Source organism: Anser anser, assembly GCF_964211835.1.
Source record: "Anser anser genome assembly, chromosome: 8".
Lineage (NCBI taxonomy): Eukaryota > Metazoa > Chordata > Aves > Anseriformes > Anatidae > Anser > Anser anser.
In genome coordinates this window covers 19,012,601-19,035,049 of record NC_139728.1, presented here as the reverse complement: position 1 = coordinate 19,035,049, position 22,449 = coordinate 19,012,601, and the positions used below count along the sequence as shown (strand labels likewise).

The 22,449-nt window shown below is 35.2% G+C and overlaps 1 long non-coding RNA gene across 1 annotated transcript in view; it reads right to left on the bottom strand.

The window, feature by feature from the left end:
* Positions 1-1,783: 1,783 nt before the first annotated feature.
* LOC310903264 overlaps positions 1,784-22,449 on the bottom strand; it is a 96,841-nt gene continuing 76,175 nt past the window's right edge. Inside the window, exons 3-6 of the long non-coding RNA XR_014587404.1 lie at positions 7,094-7,236; positions 6,052-6,128; positions 5,019-5,180; positions 1,784-3,192 (exon numbers count right to left, since the gene is read on the bottom strand). This is a non-coding gene — a long non-coding RNA (uncharacterized lncRNA). The remainder of the gene's footprint in view (positions 3,193-5,018; positions 5,181-6,051; positions 6,129-7,093; positions 7,237-22,449) is intronic.

The window sequence follows — 22,449 nt, the reverse complement described above, 5'->3', positions numbered from 1 at the left end:
GTTCCCTCAGCTGCTCCTTGTAAGTCTTGTTTTCTAGCCTCTTCACTAGCTTAGTTGTTCTTCTCTGCATGTGCTCAAGCAACTCAATATCCTTCTTGTAGTAAGGGGCCCAAGACTGAACACAGTATTCAACGTGCAGCCTCACCAGTGCCAAGTAGAGAGGGATAATCACTTCCTTAGTCCTGCTGGCCACACTATTTCTGATACAAACCAAGATGACATTGGCCTTCTTGGCCACCTGGGCACACTGCTGGCTCATATTCAGGATGCCCAAGCCCTTTTCTGCCAGGCAGCTTTCCAGCCACCATTCCTTAAGCTTATGCTGCTGTGTAGGGCTGTTATGACCCAGTTGTGGGATCTAACACTTACCCTTGTTGAATGCCATACAAGTGGATGAAGCCCATTGATCTAGCATATCCACATCCCTCTGCAAAGCCTTCCCTACCCTCAAGAAAATAAACAGTCCTGCCTAACTTGTTGTTGTCCACAGACTTACTGAGGGTGTACTTGATCCCCTCAGCCAGATCATTGCTAAAAATGTTAAACGAAAGTGGTCCCCATACAGAGCCCTGGAGAATGCCACTGGTGAACGGCTGCCAATTGGATTGCTATGACTCTTGCAGCTTGGCCATACAGCCAGTTTTTCACCCAGTGAACTGTATGTCTGTCCAAGCCATGAGCAGCCAGTTTCTCCAGGAGAATACTGTGGGAAACAGTGTCAAATGTTTTATTAAAATCCAGGCAAACAACATCCACGGCCTTTTCCTCATTTACCAAGCAGGTCATCTTGTCTTAAAAGGAAATCAGGTTAGTCAGGCAGGACCTGCCTTTCATAAGCCCATACTGGCTGCATTTGATCACTCAATTTTGAGACATTCCCATAGGCAAGGCTATCTAGCTCCTGATGAAAGATGCCTTGCCTGTCTTCTTCATGTTGCCATTAAAATCTCAAGCTAGACAGTTGGGAGTAGGAAGGGACCCAGGTGAGATAGAATGAAGAGGGAAGGGGTGGGGGAGAGCCATGTAGCACAGAGGATGGTTTGCATTCACATTAAGCTCCATTTCTCTATTTGTGTTTTTTTGTGTGTGTGTGTTTTTTTTTTTTTTGGTTGGTTGGTTGGTTTGGTTGGGTTTGGTTTTTTTTGCATATTAGTTGCGGCCAATACTGTTACCTTTTCCAAGCAGTTCAGCTGGCATGCTGGCTGCTGGGAGACAAAGCAAGCCAAAGCAGCTTCATGACACTATGAACGAGTTGCTGGGAGGCTGGGTACATAGCATTCTTGGGTAACCTAGAACCTCATGGTATCAACTGACTGGATGGGAATGGAATGTATCAGACAAGAAACTACTCAGCAAGGTACTCTGCAGACTGTTTTCTGACCTAATGAAGCTTGAAGCTGTATCAAAGGGCAACATGGAACAGATCTCCCTTTGTGCCCTTATAATCAAAGGAAAAGTCTTTTCAACATCAAGGTACAATGAATAATGCCAGAAAGGAAACCCCTTTGACTACAAAGCATTCAGGCTGCACAGAATACCCTCAGGGATTACTATATTCTTCAGAAATTGGGTGTCTTTATGTATTTAGGAATTACTTCTCCTGTTCATTCCACTGCTATGTTGACTATTTTCCAGAAATGCTTTTTTTTTTTTTTTCCCCATTACTATCGTCAGCATACGATGACATGGTCACCTTGGATATGGACAAATTGATTAAAAGCATTTCTGAAGTCTGAACCATTTACTTTTGGTATTAAAAAAAAAAAAGGGGGGGGGGGGGAGAATAAATATGTTTCCTGGTTGCATGAAAAGTTAGATGAAAAACATTTTGCATATTATTTCTATACTGTGAATGCATATTCAAAATATTCAAGTTACCACAGTAGCTTGACTCTGACACTAATACAACAACCACCAGTCTTTAATGGAGAAGAGATGTATTTTTATGTGCCGTGACATTTTTAAACTTGAACATCACAAATGTAGGTGTTAGTTCTCACAGTCTGGTGTATTTTTAGACCTCTAAAAATTTTGGGTTCAGGAATTGCCTTCTTTCAACATCTTGCTGTGTCATGGCCTCTTCTCTGCAACTGCAAATGTTTAAAAACAATTTTTTTTTCTCTCTGATTTCTTCTTCCTGAAATGTTTAAAAACATTTTTTTTTCTCTCTGATTTCTTCTTCCTAGCATTTCTGTCTAATTATAAAATAAGAAATAACAAATAGAGGAAAAAATACCCAAACTGTGCACGTACACATTAATATCTAAAATACAGGAAAAAAAAATGAAGGTATGTTATTTACCACAGATTCTCTAATTCAGACTATGATTTTCTATGCAATTAGCAGTTTTGCAAGTTTCCTGCAATGCTAGAAAGGCTGCAGCCCACTTCAAACTTTGAATTGCATTTCAAACCAGCAACAAGACTTTATAATTACACTTAAATATGATTGTTATGTAGTTGGACTTTCCAAGTGAATTGAAAAATGTTGTAAGAATTTGAGTTATGTGTGAACATCCAGAGCATATTTCTTGTTCTACTAGAGCTTCAGTAACCTGTTGAAATACCTACAGAAATGCATCGTCCCCAGTATATTTTGAGAAAGCAACAGAAAAGAAAAAATTCTTTGAATTTTAGAGATGATTTTGTTTTAATATTTTAAAGCATTACTTATGGTAATCATTTTCAGTTGGTTTGCATTCACTTTTAAAAGTTAGTTAGAAGGGCTCCAACTGAGCCTTTATTAAGCATGTTTTTGTAGTAAGATTTCTTCTGATTAATATTGCAACTGAAATTGCTTGAAAACTTTCAGTGTCTGCGGTTGAATGTAGTTTTGAAGACAGGCTTTCACATCTGTTTTAAAAGAAAGGACACCAGTGACATTATGGTCAGGTTTTCTGGAGGGTGCAGATGAAAGAAGGAAAAGGGGAGGGACAGAAGGAGAAGTTTTATTTTCAGAATTTATTTTGAATGTCTCAGGCATGGTTAGTTTGATTTTTCATCTTGTGTTCCAGACCACAGGTGTTTCCCATTAAGACAAGTGAACTGACTTTAACGGTATCCTGCAGAGCTGTGGGCACAGAATGCCTTCTGTGAACTGCCAATAATTATTTGTCCTGGCTTTGTTTCTGGAGGTTCTACTTAAATTGGTTCAAAAGCTGGTAATCTGTTTCATCCCTGATGATTAACCCCCTTGAAAAAAAAGGAGGAAAAGAAAAGTTAGTGTGCTTCTACATAATTGAGCAAAATAAAAGAGCTCTTGTAGTATCTTTGTTAAATTAGGGAATGATTTTTAAAGTGTGATAAAAGGAGACTTTGGAAGAGTACTCAATATGTAGTGCTATTAATAAGATAGCTCTACCAATTCCCTCAACAGTCTGTGCTGCAGACAATGGGACTGGTAATAAATTTAATCCTGATAGGACCTAAAACATTTACTATTTACAAATGATTAGATCTAAAATGTGCTACCTGAAATATAAGCTCCAAGTAGTTACTTAAGTTATGATTAGATTTACAAACCTTATGCAGCCTGTCATCTCTCAGGCAAGGCCACATAGACATTTGTTCACTGATTTCATGGGTCTTTGGTTCATACCTTTTAAGAGCTTCAAAAACCTATATAAAGGTGTAAGTTCTTGTGCTGCAATTTTTGTATCCAGGTTACAAAATGAAAAATCTTTCTTATTTTCACCACTCTCTGACCACAAACCCCGCAGTTTAAAATATCTTCTGAAAGCTTCAGTTCAGCAAAACACTCAAATGCTTTGCAATGTCAGGGGCCATGAGAAGTGCTGCTTCATAGTAACTATTCAGAACTTTCCAGGATAATTTTCAGAAGATCAAAGAAGACAAAGATCGATCTCCTTTATAAAATGCATTTTTATATCTGTATAAAATGCTAAATTTTTAATTTAACAGCATTTGATATTTGCCTATGCCATCTCAAGTGACCATATAACTGAACTTGGAAGATGAAGTGCCACTGTGAGCTAGCCATTTAAAAATCCTGTTCACAATGTTCTCAGTTATACTTTCACTTGGGGCTTGGCATGATCTTGCACAGATAATGCATCTAACCAATAACCAACAATCATTCTGTCTTCTACTATAACATGGGCTACTGTGCACGGACATGCAAATTCCATTGTCATCTGTATGATTTGCAATGAATAGATTAAAGAGGGAAATTCAGCGAAATCCTGATCCTATTGACATTGAATTCAATAGGAAAATAGTTTGGAATAAAAATACTATTAGGTGATATCTATTGATATGTAAAAACTAGTTCAGTCCACCTCTACTTTGATGTTTTTTCCTAATAAATTTGAGTGCACTTCTATAGGCAGTGAAAAACAGAGTGTATTTTATCTTAAAATTAACTATTGTGCAGTCACTTAACTCATATATTTCATACTTTTGAGACTTTTAAGAAGTTCTGCAATAGCATAACTTCAGAAAAGTACAGCACAACAGAAGCTACAAGTGGTATTACCCTGTCAATCTCCAGGGAACATCAAAAAAGTGGTTGACAAGTATATTGAGACTTAAAAAGCAAAACTCCTGATGACACATGACGAGTTGAAAATGTAAAATAACATAAAAAGTATGGTTGCTTTGCTCTTTCTGTTCTACAATTAAAGAGACACAGGTTATGGTTATGCTGTGGTCAGTTTTCAGGAGTAAGATACTTTCAGCCACAGGCTCAGACATGGCGATAGGTCTTGCAAGCCCAAGGACATGTCTCCATGCTTTCAGCAATGAAAACATTTAGATAAGACACTGAGGCAAGACATGGACGGAGATAAAATATCACACTTATAGCTACTCTGAACTATACAGACCCAGCCCAGGTGGGACAGGGTATCTTAGAGAGCCTGAGTTATCTGTCATCACACTAAGATATTGCTAATAATATTGCTGCTGGTACCACCAGTACTATTGGCTCTTGTTGTGAACTCTCAAACTCACAGATGCAGCAAGGTAAATGCCCAGATGTGTTTTTCCCAGAAACATACGTCATCATTCCTCTCCAGACCAACATCTTTAAAGGTACTCCAGATACATAGAGTTCCTAACCATCTCTGTCGGTACCATTTAATCATATGAATATATTCCGCTGCCAAGATCCTCTTCAAAAAGGTGGAAGTAGTCTTTGAAGAACATACTGTGTGCAGTACCTACTTCACAGAAGAAGAAACATTTTAAACTAGGGATCAGACATTTTTTACAAAGACCTGAAACACAAATTAGAGAGTGCTATAAGGACATGACTATATATTATGTCCAATTATTAAATGCTTTTTCTGTCAGGTTGAGTGCACTTTTGTTGAATGATTTCATCCATTCCAGTCCATCCATCCATAATTTCATCATATTTGAAGTAGATTACAGTTAACACATTTTAAATTGATACCACAAAGGCAGCTAGTATCTCTATAAGGTAACAAGAACAGATTCCATCAAGCCACAAACATGCTGATATGAGCTCTGCAGCAAATAGTCAGTCTGTGTAGCCTAGGTACCTTTAAAAGCCACATCAGCTTCCACTTATTCCAGGGTAAATATTACTATTCTAAGAGGAAAGGGTCAAACCCCTGATAGAGTCAGCTGTCATTCTAAATATAGTACAATTGTTTTGTTTTGGTTTGCTTTGTTTTGTTTTGATTTGTTTTGTTTTTAATCCTGATAGTAAAACAAAGTAAAAGGAAGAATAATGGAAGATGAGCAAAACAATGACTGGGATTTTAGAGGAAATCTACATTGCTATTTTAGTTTGGCTCATGAGGGAGCTTACGAAGCAAACATCTCCCTCAGCCCCAGCCACTTTGCTTTGGTTCAGGTTGCAGAATGGCCTCAGGGTGCAGGAACTGGATCTTTTTCATGTCAAATTCAAGTGAAAGGGACACTCCACGACTGCAGCGAATGTGACCCAGGTGTTCATTCGGTTTACAGGATCAGATTAGACATAGTCCAAAGCAGTTTCCTGAAGTGCATCAGGAGTTTTGTTCTCCAGCCCCTACCTACTATTGTTGACTGAGCTTTACTTACCTCTTTAATTCCTCCTGTTAACGAGAAGTCAAACAATTGCCATATAAGTATTCTGATTTTCCTTTTCAGGGTTACAACTCCATTCAGCCCATGGGGAAAAAATAAAAATAAAAAAATAAAAAGTTTATGAAGCTAAAGAAGACAAAATATGGTGTACCAATGGGTTAATAAATAGAAAGCAGAGTGATACCTACAGGAAGCTGGGTCTTCTGCTGATGTAAATCGGGTTCCCTAGGTTGACTTTAGTGGAGTTATGCTGATTTACATTATCTGAGTATATAATGCAGTATATTCCAGTAATTCAGATGCTGATTTTAGCTAGAAGTATGCATATTATAAACACATGTTGGGGCCCTGAGGGTACTTCTGGTAATGTTATTGATTCTTTGAGAAAAGCATGCTGGGGTCACTATAGTTTGCGCACATGTACATTTGCATTATTGGAATTTAAGATAGCTCATCTGGAGCCGAATGTCTTTTTGTATCTTGAAAAGTGTCAATCACAAGTAACAAACTTCCAAGTAGTATCTAGTGGCTTATGGTAATAACTGGTAAGTACAAGAGTAATAGAGAATGAAACACAGGGAAATTAAATTTAAATAGTTTTTACTACTATACACACTATTTTTATTACAGCAACAACATCTCCACAACCTAACATCACCTTTTGCTTCTGTTTTTCTATACACCTAAAACCAACTTAACATGTCTTTAAGCAACATATCTGCAGAGTATTTATGTAGGGACCACAGGACAAGGGATTTAACTCCTCAGTCAAAATACACTGAAGTCACTGAAATTTCTTTTAACTTCTCTGAGCTTCAAATGACTCTTACAATAGTTTACTGCATTTAAACCACAGCCGAACAGCTTTAAAACTGACAAGGAGACTTCATCTTAGTGTTATAAATACGCCAATAAAACATTTTTAAAGAGTAGACTTATACCAGTGTTAAACAGATTTTAAATGCAGTTGCATTGTGTGAAAGATTATGTCAATAGTTATCTTTCTTCTCTTATAGGTCAGATTGATATTAAATACCTTCATGCTGATATGAATGTTCCTGCAATAGTGGTGGACCATTTTGTACCATGCTTCTTACAGCCATTCAGGCTGTGGACTCAGCTATAGCAGAGTCCCAGTTTCAAGTTCCTGGGCACCACCACACCGCAACACAGAGACACCTGGAAATGGAGAAAACATGCTTAAGGGATTTATTTTTTTAAGATGAATACCTCATCTGAGTCCATAGGTTAGCGAGCATATTTTAAAAACTTGGGGGGAATCAGTCACTCTGGTAGAAGAGTTATTTAACATAACTTTATCATTATTCTCTTATCAAAAGATCAGGAGAATGATGAAATAACTCATAGTATGATTCAAACCCCAAGTAAGAAGTCTGATATAAAATTAACAGAATAACTAGTGCAGTTTTGCTATCATGCAAAGTTTCTTTCACTTTAAGTGACTGATTTCCAAAGGGCTTTCTTCTCTTAAAAGTTGGTAGTGACATTATAGTTATTTCATTTAACTGTCCATCAGCAACTGGCAAATTTCAAACTGACACTTACTTTGGCTCCTATTGATCACATTCTTTTCACAGCTGTTACTTGAATTTCCTTTACAGATTTTATTAAATTTATATGAACATTGAATCTGTGTCAAATATGACCTAGGAATGACCCTAAACATAATGAAAATCAAAACCATTTCCCTGTTTTCATTACTAGATTTTAACCAATTACTTCAAAATGAGCTCCCTCCCAATATTTTTTTTTTCAAAGTGAAAAAAAAAATATTTTTGTGCCATAAATGATGAAATGGACACACAGTGAAAATGAAAAGGGCACACAGTGCCAATAGTAAACAGAAAGCAGACAGCATATTAATTTTTTCCCCAATAATATTTTTCAAGTACTTTTTTATTGATTATATATCTTATGGGGAAAATTTTTACTTGTTGCATATCATTATATAAATTGAGTATATGGCTTACAGATTTTAAATAAGCTAGCAGAGTAGAGGAGACCAGAAAAGAACTGCACAGGGGGAAAGGGAGATTTGCAGAAACATGCATATTTCCAGAGCCAAACATTTGAAGGAGTGATTTTTATAGTTCAGCTGGGACAGTACTGGTCTGTACACTTCCTTTGGTGTTTTTTTAATCTTCAAGATTTACATTCTCAAACAAAATATTTATAAATGGAATCCCACTTGTATGGTTTGAAAAAGAAATGTGCTAAGAGCTCAGTTACCAGAGAACAGTGTAATGAGTTCAGAAAATGTATGCTTGAAATTTATTTTAGGTTTGTAAATTTTAAGAGATTTTTACCTTCTGGGAGTAATGTGAGCACTTTCATAATAGCCCTCTGAATTAAAAGGAGAAAAAGGCTGCAGATTTAAATTATACAATCCAATAGAAAAAGTGTTCTTATAGGAGTCTGTCAGATGATGTCTTGGATCGGTGGACACAGTCATAAATATCCAAATAATAGATCAACTTGTAAAATTTTTTATCTAAACACTAAATATGTGTTGGTTGTTTTGTTTGTTTGTTTGTTTTGTTTTGTTTTGTTTTGTTTTCTTAAATCATTCACCGATCTAGTTTTGTACTTGGATGATATTCTCAATAACATTTCCATATGACTGATCAAGACAACCAAAACCAGTTACCCATCTGTCTCTGGCTTTATAAGCGGGTTTATCATGTGCAAGCATGAAGCAAACACGAAGCAAGATAGATGAAGGGCAGAATAATGGTGCAATTTATTCCACATCTAATATCCTTAGAGTAGGGTAAGGTTGGTTACCTGCAAGTAATATAATAACAGCATGGGGAGGTAAAATAATCTAAATTAATCTGTTTTAGCTTTCCTGGTGGAGCCCTCCATCTGGTCACTCTTATTCAGAACAAAAACACGTGTGTCCCATATAATCACTTTCAGAATGACCACGTGGAGAGCTGCACTGGCACAGTTAGATTGGTATAACTTCCCTTTACAGAAGAGTAAGTGAATGTGACAGTAATGAACAAGGGGAAACTCTGTAATAAGAACCCCAGTGATTTTCTTGAAGTTACACAGAATTTCTTTAGTTAAACAGGCATTTCAATCCCCAGCCAAGGACTTAACAAGAAAGTTACCCTGCTTTCTTTCCCGAGTTAGTACAGCACCCAAAGCTCATGCTTAAATGATCTGACTCAACACAACTCGTATTAAAGCAAGGGCTGGTCTCAACTACCATACTTTCTCTAGGCAGAATTCATGCGGGCATGCCAGAGCTGGCTTTAAATCAATTAGGTACACTGTGGTCAACTACCATAAATCCAGAACTCAGGCTAAGCTGCAGCCTCTTCTCCCCAGTTCTCCAAGAGCTGAAAATACCCTTTCATCATCAGCCTTTGCTAAACTCAGCTGAAGTACCATGCTGGCAGTTCCTGAGATAACTAAAACTTCTTCAGATATAGCATACAACCAGCCTTTGCTAGAATTCAATAAAAATTCATTTAGCTTAAGCACATGCTTAAAATGAAACAGGCATATAATATTTGCAATTAATTTAGATGTAAAGATCTTAGTTTGTGTCATGAGCTCAATAAACAGCAATTAGGTGGTGTTTGCCTGGAGTAGGAAGAATCTCCTAGAAGGACAGTAATTAGAAAGAGCTGAAAAACATCCACAACTGTAGTTACAAGGATTGTTTAATCTACAGTTGCATATTCCTAAAATTGGGAAGCAAGTTTAAACCCAAAGATTTGGCATTATCTTGTAACAGTTTGCAATCTGTTTTATACCTTTCATCAGCTGAAAAGAGAAAACCTGAAGGATTCAAATGGAAAAACAACAACAACAACAACAAAAACTATACATGAGAACAACCTGTTTGAGGATAAAATGGAATATTCCAAATACAGGGTCAGCTATCTCTTTTGGGGAACAAACCTCAGACATATGCTAGTGAAAATCTGTTTGCAAATTTTGGACTTTGAAAAAAAACAGAACAGATTAAACATACAAGTGATAACTTCTAGTGTGACTCTTTGTGAGAAAAAAAAAAAAAAAGGCAGAATTTTGCACAACTTGTAGGTGTTGTATTTGCCCATGGGGAGACCAGCAGTTGAGAGAGAATTACAGTAGTCAAGCTCAAAAAAATTCCAGCTGAGCTGTTTGCTGCTCTTGGCATTTTAGGTTCATTGGAAATGTTTCATACATCATCACCAATAATGACAGCAACAGAAAACAAGTTCATATTAGAAGCCTTGCTAATGACTTTGCTGTTGCTGAAAAATAAGGGAAAACTGATTTTCTTAAACTGGCATAGGCAAAGCTGGACAGAGCAAAAGAAAAATGAAAAATCAACAAATGAATAAATTAATTTTTAAAATGCTGAGTTTACAGTTCTTTAATATATACTGTTTTTATTTATATTAAGAAAACGGTATATTCAGAAAATATCTGTATAGAATGAGTTCCTACAGACAAAAGCTAACATTCCTCCAATCATCCTTGTAAGGATATCTCTCCCTTTAAGGCTTTGGCTGGAATTACATACCACTGAAGCCTTCTGACAAACATTTTGCCAATCAGCTGGATATATGTTAATCAGCCTTAGTACAAGCATTGCTTCACTCTTTCACACAGCTTCTTTCCTCTGATGTTTGTTAGCTAACCTGTTGTTTAATTAAGGACTTGTCTTAGTTATAAGTTCAGACACTGACTTCTCATTAATCACTAACTAACATAATACAAATCTCTAATCATTCAGTCTTGATTCTTTGTCATCAAAGGACCTCGCTCTGTTATGATAATGAGTTTTTAATAACTTGAAGCTCTAACACCAAGGCTAAGCTGAAGACCACTCGAATGGTCCCAGAACTGTCATATGATAGGAGCATTGGGTCTCATTAGTAATTGAATTACCATTAACTTTTGTATTTGTATTTGTTACTTTTGTTCATTCAGAATAGCACTTTTTTTTTCAATGGGGCAGCAAGCATTTTAAGCCAGTTACACATCCAAAATTTCCTGCATTTCCAGATGACAGAATTGGGCTGAAATCAACTATAGCATGTCCAGGATTTTAGCGCAGATATTTTGCTTCTGATTCTCCTGAGATGCTTGCATTTAAAAAAAAAAAAAAAAGTATTTTTTTTTTATAAGCGGGTAGAAGAATTATTGCCTCTAAGGGTAATCCTATCTCTTTGATATAGTACAAAAATGCCCTACCTCCTTTTGAATGCAGGTTTGTAAATCACAGAGGCTTTTAATATTCTTTCATAATATTTCTGATATTTTGATTTCAGTAACTTACTCAAAATACAAGGTATTTGCTGATGCCAACATAAAAATAAAACACAGAGATATAGGAGCAAGACACAGAGTTGCTCAGAACAGTAAAAATACAGCCTTTATAGTAAACGTTAAATGCTGTAGCTATCCATAAGCTATGAAACCTAGTTCCAAGGCAAGTGTTAATATCACTGGAGCTGTTACAGAATATAGACCAGAAAGAGTCTGCAATACAGGATAATGTGAAAGTATATCATTTGGATGAGCTAATACTGTATTTATAGTCTGGAATTGCTGTGGCCCTGCAACCATGGTTGATAACTGAGAATGATCAGTCCTTTTTGACACTAAGATGTGATCTTTCAGACAAAGACTTATCTAATCCTTATGCTACTTTTACTCCTAAATTTCCCTTAAATAAAGAAGGTATTTTGGAGTGTTGATATATGTTAGTGTGTTAGAAAATGTCAAACTATTTTGCTGATGTAAAACTATTATTTCGCTGATTTAATTCACAAAAGTAAGATGAAGATAAGGAAATGCTTCCTAAGGCTGTAGGACAATGAAAGCTCAAGTTTATACAGGTGGTGTTAGCAAATGATACATTTTCAATCTATCTTGTGAATCTCGGTACTGGTAAAGGATGAATATTACACGTTTCTTAGCACAACAGATTTGGAATGTCAGAATTGAAGGTCAGTTACTCTTTCCATTAAAAAAACTCATAATGTAGGAATTTATATAAGCTGTGTTTTAATTTTCATTGATCTACAATTTTGCAATCAAATTCTTTGAGATGCTGCAACATTTGGGGAGTTTGCAATTATTCAGTCTATCTTTCTCAGGATGTGAAACAGTTTGAATACAAGGCTGACCATCTGAAAGCACTGTTTGAAGGCTTTCAACAATATAGTCCATCCCCACAAAATTTATGTAATCAGGGGATCTGCTGGCTCTGTTTCCAATTTATAAATACATATATATATATATATATGGCATATATGGAGCAGAATAATGTTTCTCTATATGAAACACCTGCCTATGTCAAGTAGTGCTTTTCACTACATGTTAACCTAACAGATGAATGGGAGGAGTCATGACTACATTCACTGAACAGAAGTAACGGTCCATAATCATTTGAATCAGGAGAGAAAAGCTGGAAATAATGACTGCAGAAGCTCAAATTATTTCTTACACATCAAAGGCAGATAAGAGTGAACAGATCTCTTTTCTTGCCAAAGCCATGAGATGAATGTAGGTTCTCATCCTACAAGCCATGTGCAGAAGATTGCTGTGGACAGAATTAACAGCACGGCCACAGGGAAACTGCCAAGAGAAGGATGCTTTGGTAGAATGAGACTTGGGGCTTAAAGGCCACGGCCCTCAACTCTGAGTGACTACAGAATTTGACCATAAGCTATTGCAATGAGGGTAATGTAGTAGATAGGCTAACAACTAACTCACACTCAATGTTATGCTTTGTTGATGGTAAGGAAAACTTTGAGCTAGATGCATATATAATGTTTACATAACATAAAAAGCTTTAGGCACCTTTAAAAAGTTTTATAACAAAGTATAACTTTTTAAACCTTCAGACAGTTCTGTAGACAGAGGTGCAATAACTATCTTTACACTACAATTTTCCTAATTATGTTTGATTTCTTTTACTGGAGAAAATATCCCATTCTTATGTGAACACAAGAGATCCTGATCTAGTGGATGACATCCCGGCCCACGACAAGAGGGTTGGAACTTGAAGATCTTTACGGTCCTTTTCAACCCAAGCCATTCTATGATGATTTCAATACATTTAATGAATGACTTTGTTCACTTCTACATATATTGGCATCTACTCTTCTTGTAAAATTATAGTATAAATGGAAGAAGGGGATTGAACTGAAGTATTAGATGAACTTTTTCATGGGATGTTTTGTTGGCTTCAGTTGCCTCTCTTTATACCATTATGTTTGGGAAACTTGCTTCATATTATTGCAGAGAATATTTGTTCCCTTTCAATGGGGTTCAGACAGAGGTTTTATATTCTCTTAAGGACAATAAATGTCATGATGCTTTTGGGTAGTTTTCCATTGTATGTGGTCCTGTCCACCTCTTACCAAGTTTTGACTGTAGAGTCAAGATTTTTGGACAAGGTTACTGGGAGGAGATGGACTAGATCACTCTCTTCTGCTGTGTGTTTTAGGAAATCAGTTCTAAGATTTTATTATTTTTTTTTTAAAGGCTATAGTAAGGTAATCTCTGTAGTACATTTTTTAGCTAGAAAACATAGTCTCAAAGTATGACAGATTTTTCACTGTGCAGTTGTAGTTCCTTTACCTACCTCAAACAATTTTAATAAAAGACTGCATGTCACAGATCAAGACTAACTTATTCAGTTATTTGCAAGAAGATTGTTTTAAAAATGAAGAATGTATGTATTGCTTGTCACTTCTAAAGAGGACTGAAAATTAATTCAGTTGTGTTTCTTACCCTACACAGATTGGAGTAATGGTTTTATCCAAAGTAATAGTTTTGTTGATTTTGGAGTATAACAATGCTTTTCTCTCTTTATTTATGGATGAAAAGTAGCTATTCTGCTTATCAGTGTGCACAGATCTGCTGACTTCACATTCCCATCATAAATTAACAATAGCTCTGATTTTTCTTTACTTCAAAATTTAGTCTGTACTAAGATGATATGGCTATGTGTCACTGATCAGACACAACATAATTATGTCTAAATTCCCACTCTTGAGATTTTAATGAAAAATCTTTCTTAATCTGTTCTATTTTGTACTAAAATATTTCCCTAATGATTGCAGTACATGCAAAATGCAGTGTAGATACACACATATCCAGTTGTTTACCCATGAATGATGTAATGATCTTGATAGTATTTACAAAATATGATGCAGGAAGTTTGTTTAATCCAGACTAAACAGAAACAAGGAGTCCCATCTTACTTCCACATACATAAAAACATGCACAGATGTAGACTAACTTGAGAGAATGAGTACACAGCAGAGAAAGGGCTTTTTGCCTTGTTACATTTTAGGTGGTATTAGGATTGAGTTACAATATTAGTTGTTAATGTTCTCTACCTCATGAAAGCATGTTCATAAAAGAAGTTTAATGCTCATCATACTCACCAAAACATACACAGCATATGGAAATATACATTCAAAATATGAAAACACAATGAGAACATAATGTAATGTGAAAATGTCTGAAAACAATTAGAACACTAGCAACGAGAAAAATAAGTTGTAGCAATTCCTGTCTCAGCATGTCCAGTGAGAACTTTTTGGTTAGCATTTGAAGACCTACTCACACATCTGTGTGCAACATTCTGTTCACAATCTACTGCTAACATGTTTAGAAGAAGTTTTGTGTAGGCATGTCTTTATACCTGTCTGCCAAACATCTGAACATCCCAGATGTCAAACATCACAGTATGCCCACATGAAATTATACTATAAACATTTAATTAGGTTTTTAATGATTTTATACATCACTAAAACACTGTTTATATGTCTTTGAAAAAAGTCCTTCCATTCTGAAAGTCCATATAACAGAAAATCCCACATAAGTTGTCGTTTAGTTTAGTTAAGTGTTAATGTCCCATTTTGTCCTTCTACCCTTTGCTTTCTCCAACTTCATTCATCCTTTATTATCCAAATCCCTAGCTCTGCTTCAGACAACTGTTTTGATTCCCATTGCCTCCAACATGCTCCCCCCAGTTCTGGGCATCTTCTTCAAGAATAGGAAAGCCAAACAGCTCTTAGCTCTGCTGACTTGGAAAACAGCAAGTAGCTAAAGGCCTTCCTTCTAGTGAACCTTGCTGAAAAGGTCTGTGCTTTTTTATCCTTTATGTATTTTGATTAAGATGTTCTAAGCAGCCATGTGGCCACACAAAATTAGCAACAACAGGGAATTTATTAGGTACTACTAACTATGATCTCAGTTTCAGGTAATCAGAAAACAGTGCAGTCATAGTTCCCCTGCTATTAAAATCCTGGTCACAGCAAATGATTGGTGGAAGGAAGGGCAGCAATTTAGGTGAAGGGGAATGAAAGAAAAAAAGTCATAAAGCAGAAACAAGAACCTAAATCTAATACTCCATCTGGAAATTTATTTCAAAACTCCTGCTACACAAACACTGATGCTTTTTGACACTTTCTGACAGAGCACTTTAAAAGGAAGTGTGTTTTTTTCCTCCCTTTGCTTATCTAAAGTAATATTCACTTTCTTATAATATCAATGGTGAATCATCGCTTATATTTTAGAAGTGGTAATTTTAAAGCACAGTATTTAACATCTATTTATCTGTACTTTTGAAACATACTTCCAAATATTTTTAATTTAAGTTCATATTTCCAAATCACAGTTTCACAGTTATTTATAAAAAAAGAGACTTATGTTACCACTATCACGTTCTTATACAGGGCTTGCATACATAAAGATAGTGGAGAAGTTAATACCAAATGACAACAGTATAAATTTAGAATGTAATAGCAACAACTCCTTACTTGGACCTTATTATTCCACAGCAAAGGTGCCTTTTGGTGGATTAGGGAAGTCTGCTTCTAAAATCCACACAAAAAAGTAAAGAAGAATAGCTTTGGATGAATAACTGTTCCACACTGGCCCTGCTGTACTTTTCCTTACATTGGCAAACCCTGAGAAGTTTGATCTATGCTACTGTAATACAGGATATTAGCAAACATGGTATTCACCAGCAATGCAGCCTGACAACATAACAGTATTGCATTAAATGCATTTAGAAAGGAATTAATTATTTAAAAAAAAAAAAAAAAGATTTTATAATGGTTGTTGTAACCTCAAATGTGTGTGCCTTTAAAAATCTGTCTTAAAAAGGTCTACTGCTGGTTCATCTAAAGAAGCCATAATGTTGTAAAAATGCTACTGAATTAGTCTGCAGAGTGAATAAAGATGAATATAGCCCTTGTGGAACACTATCACATGAAAAGGGGTCTACACCTCATAAATATACATATATTCTACACACTCAATACAACAGCGTCCTTGAGAGTGATACTTTTACTGAGTTATTAGCAGATGTTTTGCATGAAAACTGAACATCATAGGCATTAAAGTAATTGGATGCCAAGCAATCTCATATTATGGAGAATACTCTCCCAGGGAAACTTACATGCACATCCACACCTAATGATGAGCTCTTTTTAACATTTTGTTGCATTCAAAGCATTCAAGTCACATGCAGTATAACAGTCCCGTGTGATGAACTTCTTAGTGACTTCCATACTCCTGCTTCTTCCTGATGTCATCTGGAGCTGGTAGTTTTTGACTTTAGTCCTAGCTTGGAATCCACGTCTGTCCCTATACATACATAGTATTATCCAACTCCAGTTGTACCCATACTACCTCAGTTACTGCAAAACTTGCAAGAAGGCACCACACCTATCATTAAAAGTTTCAAGTACATTTGATAAACTCATAAAAGATCTATGGGAATGGGACTCAATGTTTACTAATATCTGAATCTTTTAAAGGCAGATTGACAATGATGTCAAAAAAGAGTGGTCACATTGAAGCTTTTCCTGCAAAGTAGACTTTAACATATTTCTATGTGTATCTTTCACTGTGGGACCATGCTGCAACCTTTCCACTCACAAAAATACTACAGTGACTTTAACTCCTCTTAGTCTGTTTTCATATTTGTTTTCATAGAAGTTGTAAGGATTTTACTTTTTTATTCACATTTCTTTTTTTTTTTTTTTTTTAAGTGCTTGAAACTGGCTAGTGATTAAAAAAGTTAGTACAGGATCATACATAGATGTATATCAAGTAATTGTGGATCCATAGAAAAAGAGAATTAGAGCAAATAAAAAGTAAAGGCCTTCAATATATAGATGTACTCAATGGAGAAACATAGTCTACTTTTCCACATGCAGATTTTGCCTTTCAATTTTGAGGGAAAAAGCGTGTAATTTTTAGGAGACTAATGATAGATCTCTAGAAAAGAAATAGATCTCATCTTGAAATAGAATCAGATAGTCTTGGCAGAAGAATATTTGTTTCTTCTGGCTGTACTTACATTACGCAGAAAATGTGTTTCAAGACATCACAAGAATTAGATTACTCCCTAACAATCTCTTAGTATTAACAGAGACTTAAAATGTAAGAACTGAGAGAGAAAGAAGGAGCATTAATGAAGATGTTAGTAAAACAAGTTCATTAGGAAAGACAATGAAATAAGGATGGGGAAGGAAGTAGCTTGGAAAATCTCAAGTTCCATTTCTCAAAGTCAAAAAGAAACAGAATAAAAAGTTAAGAATGATGGAAAAGCCATGGTGTTGAAGATGATTGATAGAAAGTTTATCTGTAGAGGAATAAAGAATTGAGCAATAATGTACAGGTAAAACTATGGCTGGAGAAGTGAAATGCTTCAGGAAGACAAGTTTTGGAACACGGAGAGTTCTGACTGCAAAAACTGGCCCAGCGCTGAACGGAAAGGAATAGAAGGGAATGTATGAGATTTCTGAGTGAGGACTGATAGACACGCACAAGACCAGATTTTCAGCTGCTATAAATCCAAGGAAGTTCAAATATATTTTAGGCCCGCTCATAGCAGCTGGAGCTCCAACAGCACAGCTAGCAAAGAGGTTCATTCACACTAGGAATCCACCGTTACCACCTGCAGTGGCAGGTAGCTGAATACATGACAACAGTCTTCATCCAGGGAGAATAAATATGACAAGTGCCTAAGTGTAAAGAAACTATTCTTCCACACTGAGTTTCATGAAGCACTTTTCAGCTGAGAACCCAGGCCATTACTCTTAATTGCATATAACAGAATTTTGTAAATAAACCATCTAACAGTTTTCAAAATCCATATCCCCTGAAGTTTAAAACAGAAATATGCTTGACTTACTGAATCATTAAAGAAAGCTTTTGAAAAATTAAGCTAGGTTTTATTTATATAGTACCATAACTGCAGTCTGGATTTTATTGCAATAAAACACACTAAACATAAAACCAAATCCCTGTCCAGAAGAACTCACGATATAAATAACAAATACAATAACTGGTGAAACATACCAATTTTTCATGCTTAGATATTTCAGAAAAACAGCCAAAAGTAATTTTATAAACTTTACAAAACAATCTACCTCTGGGATTAAGAACAAGCATGAGAAATTTAAGCTAAAAGAATAATTGTTTCAGATAGTTAGTGGCAGCTGAAAATAGAAACCAATAATGGAAGTGCCTTGTCGACCATAACTTTTATAATGGTAGCACAACGCTATAATGAGAAAACAGCTAATTGTTTTTTTGTTTATTTGTTTCTTACGAAGTCTCTAAAAAGATGGATGAAAGACAGAAATCCAGCTTCTCGCCTTACATATTCTATTTTAAATAAGGCTGTTGGAAAATATTACAAAATACACCTAAGATTTATTTTAAGCAGTCAGCTTTAGTAATTCTAAGAAATATTTCCTGCCCTATGTCAGATAGCCCAAGCTTTCAAATCACCATGCTGAATTTAACTCAATTTTTAACTTGTTTTCTGTAGGTTAGTGATTTAATCATGTAAGTACTCACTAATGAAGAAGGCCAAAGTGATGAAATCATAGCACCCAGCATCCTAAAGGACAAGTTCTCAATGCTTCCCAGATCTGGTCTCCTTAAACTCCCTTGGTGACTATGTTTCTCCATGTTTTAACCAGTTACAAGAATTTACATAGGAAAGATGACCTCTTAGCAAGTTAGCCATCCATATTGTACTGTTAGCACAAGACCACTTGTAAGCACAATGACAAGGTAGATTATCTTTCTGAAATGAACTATTTATTTTCTGATTTTACTATGGTTTATTCTTCAGTGTTAAGCTTGCTTTAACTGTACTATTTCTGCATAAAATCTACACTTATAGTCTGTCATAAATCTGTGTACATTCTGTTCTGTAAAGGCTAAAATCAACCTCTTTCTGCCACGCTAACTTTCCTCATTCATTTTTGCAACCAGCTTAAACTAGGACATAGACACACAATTTCCATATAGGCTTTTTTCATATTTCATTTCATATTTCATTTCATATTTCATTTTTTCTAATTTCCATAGGCTTTTAATGTCCCCTTTTTCTTTGTACTTGAAACATGAATGCTTTTTAAAGTCTTGCAGATTTTGAAGGAATATGCACTATATTATTGTTGTCCTGCTCTAGAGCCTGTCACCTGCTGTGCATGGGATCAAATGCCAGGGGTAGGCTGTGGAGAAATGCCACAGCTGTGGGATGGGTTACCCTGAGCACCAAATCCATGGACCAGGTAGCTGTTCAGGGGACATGGGATCGTGGCACCACAGTTCTCTGTATTTGCTCAAGTACTGATGTACGTTCATGGACAACATAATTCTTCAGTAGTATAAGTGTTGTTGAAAAATACAAACCAAAATCACATTCCAGGAATAATTATTGTGCACAAATATATTTCCTAATTTGGATGAAAGCGCGGATTTCTTTATCATTTTACAAAAATACCTTAAGAATGGAAAGCCCTTTGAAAATACTTTTTTTTTTTTTTCTAGTTTCAGTAACTAAGTTTAAATAAGGTGCTGTATACTTACAAAAATATCTACAGAAAATAAAAGGACCACACTCCGGAGATATATTTGCAATAATGCAATAGGTCTTATAAAAATAAAATAAATTTCAAAAAAGCATATCTACATTAAAATATTGGTTGGATTTCAGTTTTTATGGCAAACAGATCTTAGTGGATTTCTTTACTGCTCCTAAAATAAAAAGAGTGAAAGAAGAACTGTATCACCTACAATGCTAACTATAATAATTTCTGTTAGCTATAACTAAACTTAAAGTTCTTTACCAAAGAAACATATTAGACTTCAGAAAAAAAAAAAAATATATATATATATATGCATCTACTGTGGCACTTTAAATCCTGTATCCAATTTAGTTTCTTAAACCTTATCCTGTTCTAACTCACTGTAAGATTCCTCAGACTCAGCTCTTGTGGCAGTCTTCCATTTGTACAGAATCTAACTCAACATGATTATCTGTTGCCTTTAGGGCCTCATAGAATAATAACAAAAACAACAAAAATATTAGCAACATTGACAATCAATCTGAAATGTAAGGTAGGATATATAAAGTGATTCTAAAATGGTTTTGACACCTGGCTGTAAGAAACAATGTTTTCAAAGTATTATTGTACATCAGCTGATGCATATATTTTTCCATCTATATTCTATTTCTGTACTGCAGTGGGCAGTCACAAACACTTCCTCTCACCAGCTTCCCAGTTGAAATAAAATTTCATAGAAAACATTTCTTTAGGGAAAAAAATAAAGATACAATGTTGTATGTACAATTACATAAAGTTCATAGGGAAATTGGTCTGATGAGACTTGCTTGAAGAGTGGCTACTCATTTTATGTACATCTTTTAGCTTTTAACCATCCTTTTAGATTTTAACCAGTAAATTTCACAAAGAAAGGTGTGATCCTATAGGCGTGAAGAACTATGTGCACAAAGTCAAAAAACAACAAGTTCTCAATACTAGAATCATAATAGCTGCTTCTTACTGGCAAATTACATCTGCCTAGCAACAGCAGTGAATTGTAAAAGTAAAATATAGCACGTTAATATGATGTTTATGTTTCCACCATATCGAACATCTTCATTAACACTTTTTCACTGTGTGTATCCAAAGGAAAAAAGCAATTAGAAGATTTCAGATTTTATGTTAGAGCAGGGAGTATTTGATCAATGGTTTTATTCATCGAATAATGGAGATTTATCTTAGCATAAACAATTTAAGAATTTTATGTTAAATTCAGTTCATATTTTATCTAAAAATAGTAATTAGACATTTATGTTTTGTTTCAAAAGGTATTTAAAAGTTTTTTTTTTGTCGTTGTTTTTAACTAAAAATGCAAATTGAACAAGATATTGCATTCAAACCATTTTCTCTGTTTTTCATTTCAAATGTAAATCTGGGAAAATGTTTTGTTTTAAATGTACAGTTCGGCCAGCAAAGTGAAAAAAAATCAATTATTCACACAACTCTATTTACTAATACTCTGTGTGGAGGAGTAGATTGGATGACTAATCTTGTTTGTTCCCACATGCCGCCTCCACTTGCTTATATATCTGCTGAGAAATTGCAACCTCGAGCTTCCAAAGTCTCACAGGTTTTGATTGGACTGTCTTATAGTAGCAGTATGGACTATGTAGAGAATGTGGCTGTACTAAAATGAATGCATGCTTTTCTCACATGCTGTAAATACTGTTAGAAAGGGGGGTTTCCATAGTAATGAAGATGAGCATTTAGAAAGACACATCACTATTTCTGAGGAAAAGCATAAATTTGACTTGTATAAGTCTCTTTAGTTTTGTTGAAAACCAGTTTCCTCCACAAATATTTATCATAATTAAATATTATGAATGCATATAAAATGTAGCGATTTTTGAGGGGATGAAAATTCCTATTTACGCAATGTCTTCATAAGTTCACACAGACATGAACATTGTATTGCAAGAAAAAACAAACAAACAAACAAAAAGGAACAAAGAAATCCAGCAGTACCTCAGGAGCATGGGAACAGATTTGAGGTAAATGTTTGGGAGGTAATATAGTGCACCAGCTCAGTGAAACACCAAACAGACAGAGTAACTAAATAGTAACACAAATGTGAAGGCTATATAGAATTGTTCAAATTAATTAATAAACTTTACGAAATATAAAATAGGTATTAGAGATCCAGATGTGATCTATATGGCAAACTGGTCTATGACAGATTTTGACTCTTATTTTATTCTGTTTCCACTCTTGGCCACTGCTGTATTCTCAAAGACATAGTCCTTATATCAGATCCTATATTCCCGTTTTACGTGCATCATAGAAACTATGTTTCATAAAGTGAAGCAATAAAATACAATTGACTGCTCAGTATAGTATCATAAAGCCTAGATAGCTGTAAGACCTAACAAAGATCTTGAGATGTCATAACTTTAGTTGTTTACCCAAAAATAGTCCCTCTGAGGACACATTTAATCTTTATACCTTATTTTTTGCCTGTCATGAAAAGGCTTGAAAATTATCTAAA